Below are 10434 nucleotides of genomic sequence, written 5' to 3' on the forward strand. Positions count from 1 at the left end.
AGTGGGACTTAATGAGATTATACAAATACACATGTATTAAATCCCCCATCCTTGGGAAGGAAATTAATTACCAAGTATATACAAGGAACGGTTGTCTAACTGTTTCCCAAAACTTAAACTATAAAGCTAAGGCACGGCCATCCGTCTAATAGAATTAGCACATGTAGGTCGTTGCACAGCTGCCTGACATTCGGAGTACTTGGTATAGCGACGCACTGACTGTGAGTTCATGTCCCCCTTTTCTCCTAACTGTTTTCAGTTTTCTAAACTGCGGGGGTGAAATACATGTTACAATGGTTATGATTACTTTATACATGGTATGGTTAGCCTAAGGAGGGTTACTTTTAGATCATGTGAATGGGTAGGCGGAAACTTGAGGTCATTAATCCTCAGGGTAGGACCGAGGGGCAGGAGCGGTAGATCTATTTGGGTGTAGCGAGCCCAGTCCCAGGTCCAGCATAACGGACCTTGGGATGACTTTGTTCCCGACGCATAAATTTGCTAGGTTTGAGCCTTCCTACTTGCATTTCACACATATCAATGGCCTTGCAAACCATTGGTGATCTCTTTTTCCTTATTTGCTACATACCAGGGTTTTTGATAAATACAAAGGTTTACTTACTCACTTACACATGAACTCGCTCAACATTATTGTTGATTTTTCAACTTACATGTATTTCAGGGAATTAAAAGATCTGGCACGGTATGGCACGTTTTCCCGCTGCACTAGTTTCCAAGATCATCCGGGGTTTAGGGAATGTGACTCTTTCCTGGACAAGTCACAGTCCTTAAACTGTGTTTATGTTATGTTTAGGATGTATTGTTTGTTGAACAAGGTTATGGTTGTTAGGGCGTGTTCCCGTTTTAAAACAATGGTACTGTATTTGGTTTTAAAACTTAATGGATGATCTTGCATATTTTTAATTCATATAGCTTTGTTATGATTAAGCTATGGTATTAAGAAGTCACACCAAATTAACCACGCTTCCGCAAAGCCAGGGTGTGACAGCTTGGTATCAGAGCTCTGATCATAGCGAACTAGGATTCCTTCTCGAGTCTAGACTATGATCACTAGGGCTCTCACGAAAACATTTTTACTGCATACCACTTAAGTCCAGATCCAAAACCTTTTTATAAACAAATGTTGAGCACATTTCATTTATTTATTATTAGGCTCAGTCCTGAAGACTGAGGCTCGGTCTTGGAGGCTGAGGCTCGATCTTAGAGATCGAGGTAGATGTTTATTATTTTTAGGCTCAGTCTTGGGGGCTGAGGCTCGGTCTTGGAGGCCGAGGCTCGATCTAGGAGATCGAGGTAGATGGCTAGTTGGACTAGGAAGAGTAGGCTCAGTCTTGGAGGCTGAGGCTCGGTCTTGGAGGCCGAGGCTCGATCTAAGAGATCGAGGTAGATAGCTAGTGAGACTAGGGAGAATAGGCTCGGTCTTGGAGGCCGAGGCTCGATCTAGGAGGTCGAGGTGGATGATAGAGCAGTCTTAGAGACTGGGAGGCTAGTGGGACTAGGAGAATTATTTGATTGTTTATTGTTGACTTACATGTTCATATGAATATATGATTGATTGTTATACGTATATGTGTTTGTGTTACAAACGTCATGCTTTCATCATGTACTAGAAAGATGGACACTACGAATCCCATGGCCATAGTATCAGACGGCATAGTTCCATCGGAGCACGAGGTGTACATTTCCGATACTACCGGCACAGACGATGACGACTTTCAGCCCCTTTTGCGCTGCCTGAAGTCGTAGCAGAGCCTACTGATGGCCATCTTGTTGGGAATTTGCCACTCGCGGTGATCCCTGCTCCTGTGCCCCTTGCCGCTTATCCTGTTGTTGACATGCCCCCCCCCCCCGACGTGGCCTCTGACGACGATAACGATCTACTAAAGGAGGACCCATTCGAGGGCGAGACCCTATTGCGGCTGGTATTAGCCTACTGCTTGCGGACGCACCTGCGGGGGAAACTCATGCCCATTCCCCTGTCCCAGACTCATTTGAGTTGCTGACATCCGCATTTTCGCATATACAGGGAATGCAGCACCATTCACACAACGCCGACCCTGATACGGCATCATCGGCTGCACCGGTTTCCGCACATAGCTTTGAGTTTGATCACGGTATTGAGGGTGATCTTGTTCTTCCACCCGGTTTTGATCTAGACCATGGCCTCGAGTTCATACACCTAGACCAGCCCTTGGAGGATCCTGTAACCCTCTATGATGGTTGATCCAGCTGATTTTGAGATAGGGTTGGTTGATCCGGAGCCAGCCGTGGCCCTTGAGCCAGGCGTTGCTCCTAGCACCGCATTGGAGCATGACCCGGTTCATGCCGATGCACCTGCTGTTGCTCCTTGATTGATCATCTGCTTGGACGAGAGAAAATTTGGGGTAACTGTGCAAGACAATTTATTATTACGGGGGCCCACGTAATAACGACTTGTAGTGCACAGAAATCCTGGTTGACTCTGCGGGTCAAGCTAATGAAAACCAATGTAGCAGGAAATAACTCGAACACGAATGACCAAGGCGATGAAGCCTCGAGTTCATTCCATTTCAAGCAACAAGCCAAATTGGCAAGCCTATGTGGAGGCTCAGAAAATTTATTTCCCCACCCATACATTGAGTATATTTATGTGTAAAATTGGGTGAGTACATGATGGCTTATGGTGCTATGTATCTCATAGACAAATGGAAATTTGTCTAACCCACTTCATGCCATTTGGCAGAAGAGAATGCCACACCAGGCGTGACACAAACACCAGTATGTTGTCAAGGATAGAAGCCGAGCTGCAAAAACGCAACTCACAGGCAATTGCATGACATGAAGCTCTCCGCTTTTAGCACAGCAATGGCACTACTGGAACTAACCCCCCCCCCCCCAGCTGACCGCACCTATAAGCAGTTCCTGAACTGCAAGCCTTTGAACTTCGACGAAAGAGGAAGCGCCTTTGCAATTGTTCGTTGGTCCGAAGAGATTGACTCCATTCTAAGAAAGACTAACTGTTCGCCCCAACAGAGTGATTTACCTCGGGGTCATTTCTAGACGGCACACTCTCATGGTGGGACCATCAGGTTCAGGCCCTTGACACAAATGCTGCTTATGCACTGAGCTGGGATGAGCTAAAGGAAATGATGGAGGAGAAATGTGGTTCTAAGACTGGAATTCAGAAGCTTGAGATAGGGTCCTGGAATTTGAAAATGGACGAACCGGAGATTCCTGAACATGTTCAGCGATTGCACGACTTGCCTAGGGTCGTCCCCTAATAAGTCATTAATGTTGTACGATACAGTTGGGTACCTGTAAACCTTACATTCTGGTCTCGATTTATGGCAATGCAATCGCAGTATTCTCATCACTTGTGATGTTTGGTCTATGGTTTATGTTCTATGACATGAGATGTTATGTGGCTGATTTATTGATAGCATGAGATGTTATGCGCTGATATTGTTGAATACATACGTACATTTTACCTGCTACGACCTAACCTACGTGAAACATCTTTTAGAAGATGCCACCAAGACGCGAAATGCGCATGCCCACCTCAGAGGCGGAACTTCAAGAGATAATTGCTGCAGCTATATCACAGCACGAGGCCCTACGCTCCGAACCTCACAGAGGCACCTCAGAAAATAACGGTTGTCCCTACTGGCACTTCCTCAACTACAAACCTCCGAAGTTCGACGGCACTGGAGGTGCCATAGCTTTGGTGAAATGGATTGAAAGTATGGATTCCATCTTTCGAATGAGTGGTTGTACGCCAGAACAACAAGTCCTATACGTTTCTGAGTTGTTTCAAGATGGAGCTCGACTATGGTGGAACCTTCAGGTTCAAATAAAGGGCGAAACCGCAGCATATGCATTATCATGGGATGAACTGAAGGGAATGATGCATAAGAAGTATTGCTCCCAAGCGGAAACCCAGAAGTTGGAAGGGGAATTCCAGAGCCTGATGATGGAAGGTCCAAAAATGTTGGAATACATGCAAAGACTTCATGATTTGGCACGAGTAGTTCCGTACTTGGTGGAACCAGAATTTAGGAGACTAGGACATTTCATTTGGGAATTGGCACCTCAAGTCCTGAGCTTAATGACAACATCTACGCCACCAACAACTATGGCTGCAAGTAAGATGGGCTTGGCACTCGTTACGGAAGCCATTAGACTAGAAAAACTTGCAAACCCTGATAGGGAGACTCAGGTAGAGTCGTCTGGAAAGAACAAAAGGAAGCTTACCGAAGATACCCGAACGAATAATGATGAACAAAGATCTATTCGAGGTTGTTTTGACTGCGGAGACAAAGGGCATTTCAAGAAAGATTGCCCTAACAACAGACAGGCCAATGATAAGATTTACTTAGAAACTAAATCAAGACGTGCTGGGTGCAAGTATCACCATGAATGTGGATGTCGGAAGCCTAGGTGCGGGAGAAAAGGTCACAACAAGGATGGTTGTGGGATGAAGAGTCCCAGACAAGGAGAAAACCGTAACAACGCTCAAGGTGGAAGCAGGAAAGGAAATGGCCGAGTGCTAGGATGCTTCCATTGTGGGGACATTGGACATCTTAAGAGAGAATGCCCGAAGTTGAAACAAGACCGTGAAAGAACACCCAGCATCGGAGTTTGTGAAGCATGCCAGGATCCAGGCGTGATTACTGGTACGTTCTTTAACAACCAAAACTTTTGCATCTATTTTGTTTGATACTGGTGCCGATCATAGCTTCGTGTCACTAGAATTTAAGAATATGCTTGGTTTAGCCGCTAGTAAGTTAGATGTTCCGTACTCGATCGAATTAGCGAATGGGAAGTTAGTAGAAGCTAATGAGGTGATTCGAGGTTGCGTAATCGATTTGGGAGAGCGTGAGTTCGCTCTAGATCTACTACCAGTCCAGTTGGGAAGCTTCGACGTGGTAGTAGGGATGGATTGGTTATCGAGTAACAAGGCCGAGATAGTTTGTCATGAGAAGATCGTTCGTATCCCGACCAATGATGGTGAGACCATTATTGTTCACGGAGAGAAGCATGAGACGCCGTTGAGGATTATTAGCTGCCTGAAGGCAAGAAAGTGTTTGCAGAAGGAATGTGCTGCCTTTCTAGCACACATTGTAGATAAGAAGGCTGCTGAGCTAAAGATCGAAGACATCCCTGTCGTGAGGGAATATCCAGAAGTCTTTCCAGAAGATTTGCCTGGCTTGCCGCCTCAAAGGCAAGTGGAATTCCGCATTGACTTAGTTCCAGGCGCCGCGCCTGTGGCTAAGGCGCCATACAGACTTGCTCCGTCTGAGATGCAGGAACTATCGACACAACTTCAAGAGTTGTTAGACAAGGGATTTATCCGACCGAGCTTCTCGCCTTGGGGAGCTCCAGTTTTGTTTGTCAAGAAGAAGGACGGTGGTTTCCGCATGTGTATTGATTACAGAGAGTTGAACAAGCTGACGATCAAGAATAGGTATCCCCTACCAAGAATCGATGATCTGTTTGACCAACTACAAGGTTCAAGCTTCTATTCAAAGATCGATCTTCGATCTGGATACCATCAGCTACGGATACAGGAGGAGAGTATCCCGAAGACAGCCTTCAGAACTCGATATGGACACTACGAGTTTCTCGTTATGCCGTTTGGTTTGACAAACGCACCTGCAGTGTTCCTGGATTTGATGAATCGAGTTTGCAAGCCGTACCTGGATAAGTTCGTGATTGTATTCATCGATGATATTTTGAATTATTCAAAGACGAAGGCTGAGCACGAGCAGCATCTTAGAGCCATTCTGGAGCTGCTAAAGAAGGAACAGTTGTACGCCAAGTTCTCTAAGTGTGAGTTTTGGCTAAGAGAAGTGCAATTCCTTGGGCACGTGGTGAATGGAGATGGAATCCACGTGGATCCCACCAAGATCGAGGCGATCAAAGATTGGGAAACGCCAAAGACGCCAACCGAGATTCGGCAATTCTTGGGTTTGGCTGGCTATTATCGAAGGTTCATCGAGAACTTTTCAAAGATCGCTCAACCATTGACGCTCCTCACTCAGAAGGATAAGAAGTTTGATTGGGGAATCAAACAGGAGGAAGCATTTTAGATATTGAAGGATAAGCTTTGCAACGCGCCAATCTTAGCTCTACCGGAAGGTACCGATGATTTTGTGGTATACTGCGACGCATCGCGTCAAGGATTGGGTTGTGTGTTGATGCAACGCCAAAAGGTTATTACCTACGCGTCACGCCAACTAAAGGTACATGAAAAGAACTATACAACACATGATTTGGAACTAGGCGCAGTAGTTTTTGCTTTAATGATCTGGAGACACTACCTTTATGGTACGAAGTGCACAATCTTCACAGATCACAAGAGCCTCCAGCATATATTCAATCAGAAGGAGTTGAATATGAGGCAAAGACGATGGGTCGAGTTGTTGAATGACTACGACTGCGAGATTAAGTATCATCCAGGGAAGGCGAATGTGGTCGCCGATGCCCTAAGTCGAAAAGAGAGGATCAAGCCCATAAGGGTTAGGGCTTTGGAAATGATTATTCAGACCGATCTTTCTTTGCGCATCCGTGCCGCGCAGAAAGAGGCTCTCAAGGAAAGAAACCTTGAAGAAGAGTATCTCCGTGGGATGGAGAAGTTATTGGTACCAAACAGGGAAGGAACGTTGTGATTTGAGAAAAGGATTTGGGTTCCTCTGTTTGGTGGTTTAAGGAAGGTTATTTTCGATGAAGCTCACAACTCGCGGTACTCTATCCACCCGGGAGCGGATAAGATGTACCAGGATCTTAAAGATTACTATTGGTGGCCTAGGATGAAAGGCGATGTTGCTGTTTATGTGAGCAAATGTTTAACATGCGCCAAGGTTAAGGCGGAATACCAGAAGCCTTCGGGACTTCTGCAGCAACCAGAGATCCCCAAGTGGAAGTGGGAACAAATCTATATGGATTTTATTACGAAGTTGCCAAGAACGCCAAGAGGCCATGACACTATTTGGGTAATAGTGGACCGTTTAACGAAGTCAGCACACTTCCTACCTATCCGAGAGAAGGATAATACAAGCAAACTGGCCGAAATTTACATGAGAGAGATTGTTACACGCCATGGAGTACCTCTCTCGATTATCTCCGATAGAGACGGAAGTTTCGTATCGAGGATATGGCAATCCTTCCAGGAAGCCTTTGGCTCCAAGTTGAATCTGAGCACAGCTTTTCACCCGCAGACCGACGGACAAAGTGAGCGGACGATTCAGACATTGGAGGACATGCTGAGAGCATGTGTGATGGATTTAGGCGGTAGCTGGGATAAGCATTTGCCTTTGGTTGAGTTTTCATACAACCACAGCTACCACACCAGTATTGGTGCCGCGCCATTCGAAGCTTTATATGGGCGCAAGTGCAGATCGCCGCTTTGTTGGGCTGATGCAGGTGATAGACAATTGGTTGGTCCTGAAGTAGTCCAAGAAACCACTGACAAGATTGCGCAAATCCGAGACCGTATCAGCACGGCTCGAGACAGGCAGAAAGCCTACGCAGATCGAGGCAGGAAACCTCAAGAGTTTGAGATTGGAGATATGGTTTTGTTGAAGGTATCACCCTGGAAAGGGGTGGCACGCTTTGGGAAGCGTGGGAAGTTGAATCCGCGCTACATTGGTCCTTTCAAGAAATTTGGAAAGAATTGGGACCGTAGCATACAAGTTGGATTTACCTGCCGAACTGAATAATGTTCATGATACATTTCATGTATCCAATCTGAAAAGAAGTCCAACACAAGATACCGTTACCATTCCTACCGACGAAATTCATGTTGATGACACGCTCCACTTCGTTGAAGAACCTGTTGAGGTCACGGATTGGAAAGGGAACAAGACCCGCCGGAGTAGTGTCAAGCTCGTCAAAGTTCGTTGGAATGCTACACATGGCCCTGAATTCACCTGGGAGCGTGAGGACCGAATGAAGGAGAAATACCCCCACTTATTTCCTAAGAACCCTGCTTCTACAAGCAGAACTTAAAATTTCGGGACGAAATTTTTCTAACGGGGGGAGAATGTGACAACCCTCACTAAACCAGGTATCCGTACGACTTAATTAACTATTAATTGTTGCTTAATTACTGTGCTTAACTGAAAATACTGATGAACTGCTACTTGACAGTTGATACTTGTACATATCTGCATCATACCTTGATTTCCGTCACTACATTATTTACTTACTGAACTCTAGTGACAAACATGATGCACAAAAGCACAGTAGCATTTGAACGGATAATCTATTGAACATGCTGATAAAGCCAGCATCAGGCAGACACTGCCTCTAAGGGCCTGTATGAGCCAGAAATATTTTACTACACCCATAGTGTGTGTAGGGATACAAGGGTTGTAGAACTGCGTCTCTAGGAATAAGATATAATGATTGGATGTGCCTAAAACGTACTCTAAGCACAAAACACAACACTTTTATTAACATACCAGCTTCTAGCTAACTAATAAAGTGCCAAAACATGAGGAAATATTCCTGACACTTTTGGAAATAAATTGTGTCACTAAAAATATTATTTACGACGCTTAAAAGATTACTTAAGCACTTTAACGGATTACTATCCAGCCGAACAACCGGACTATACCCGGAACATAAAAATATTGCCAAAAATATTGTGAGTCTTTTTCTGAGTCAGTTAGGGTCCCTGATTACCCTAACACCCGCGTTAAAGCGCAACACTTAACTAACCGGGTTAACCCCTACCTAACTTGGTTTATAGTAACTAATCCCTAACTAAACGATTGAAATCGAACTAGATACCCCCCCCCCCATTGGAAATCGGCCAACTAGAGGGAACACAAGAGTACACATTGTGATTATTTTAATTGGTTATGTCTAATATCAAGATGGCATATGATCCAATGGGTTAAGAACAAGATTTTTATCTATAAGTATCCACACTTAACCACATGATCTTACACTTCACAACTCACCAAAACCACTCTCTCTCTCTTGCCCTCCCCACTCTCGGCCGAACACCCACACTTCTATCCATCCATCTTTCGATTCTTGTTCACCCATTCCAAGCACATACAAGTGATAAGGGTCACGTATTAGGAGCCTTGGAGCAAACGGAAGTGGAAGGACCTCATTATCTCGCTTTTATTCACCTCATTTTCGCCTAGATTCTTCCCTAGCCCCGAGCTAGAGGTATAATGTTTAAAACTCACTCTCGAACATATCTAAGGTGGTTAATATGATTTATAACGGTTAAAATGCGGAAACCCATCTTTTGAATCTTTAAAGTTTACTAAAACTTGAATTTTGTTGGATAAAAGATCATAACTTGTGTAAAAGTTGTAGTGTTTGAATATGGTGAATATTGAGGCCCGATCTACGATGTGGTGGCTCGGATCATCGTTTAACCCGACTTTGTTAAGATCATAGATCTTGACATAAGCTTGTTTATATCGGTACAAGGGTTAAAGGGTGAAACTCTACCACATCAAAAGATATGAACTTGTGTAAAAGTAATTTTACTTGTAAAATAGTATTTAAAACTAGCGGATCTACGTATGTACAAGTGGTATTTTCGTAGAACCAAGTGTCGAGAAAATCATGTTTTATAAAAGTCGGATGACAAACAATGAATATGATTTTACAAACCACAAGGGTATAAACACTTGTGAAATAAGAAGTTCGACAAAATAACAATCTTTGAGAAAGTTGTCGGGAAGTTGTAAAGGATGATTTATTCTAAAAACGAGGTTTTTACAAAATTTAGTTACTTTACACATAGATCCACCAAATATAACGGGATCTACACTATAGTTTTCAGAAAAACCACAAGTTCATGTGATTATGCGATTTTACATACTTGTCGATTAGTTTGATGTGTCGAAAATTGTTTGATTGAATCAAGAAATTGTTGAAGTGATTTTGTAAAAGAAAATGATACGCTTGAAAGCGTGGCCACCTCCAGTTACAGGGGAAACTCTGGCGAAATTTTTCTAAAATCCAACACTTAGAATTATTTACAAGTGTTAAACTATTTTTGAGATGTTTTCAAAATATATTTCGCCATGACTTTATTTATTAAATAATCGGAGGTGGGATTTTCACAAAAACTAAACGTGATAAATATTTATTTGATAAATATATTTTTCACCACACTGTTTATGATTATTTTGTGAAAATATATAAATATTATTTTTAGAGTAAAAATAATATTTACAAACGTTGACAAACCCAAAATAATACAAACGCTTACACGACGAACATATAAGTTACACCGGTAATTATTATTATTACCCCTTAATCGTTAAAACGTAACTTACGCTTTATACGGAAATACTCATGAACGCGTATTTTGTCAACGAATTATTTTGGAAAGTATTAAGTGAAGAGAAAATATAATATTTTTTTGAGAAAAATATTTATATTTTGGAATGAGAAGTAAAA

This window comes from Helianthus annuus, chromosome 16, assembly GCF_002127325.2.
Source record: "Helianthus annuus cultivar XRQ/B chromosome 16, HanXRQr2.0-SUNRISE, whole genome shotgun sequence".
Lineage (NCBI taxonomy): Eukaryota > Viridiplantae > Streptophyta > Magnoliopsida > Asterales > Asteraceae > Helianthus > Helianthus annuus.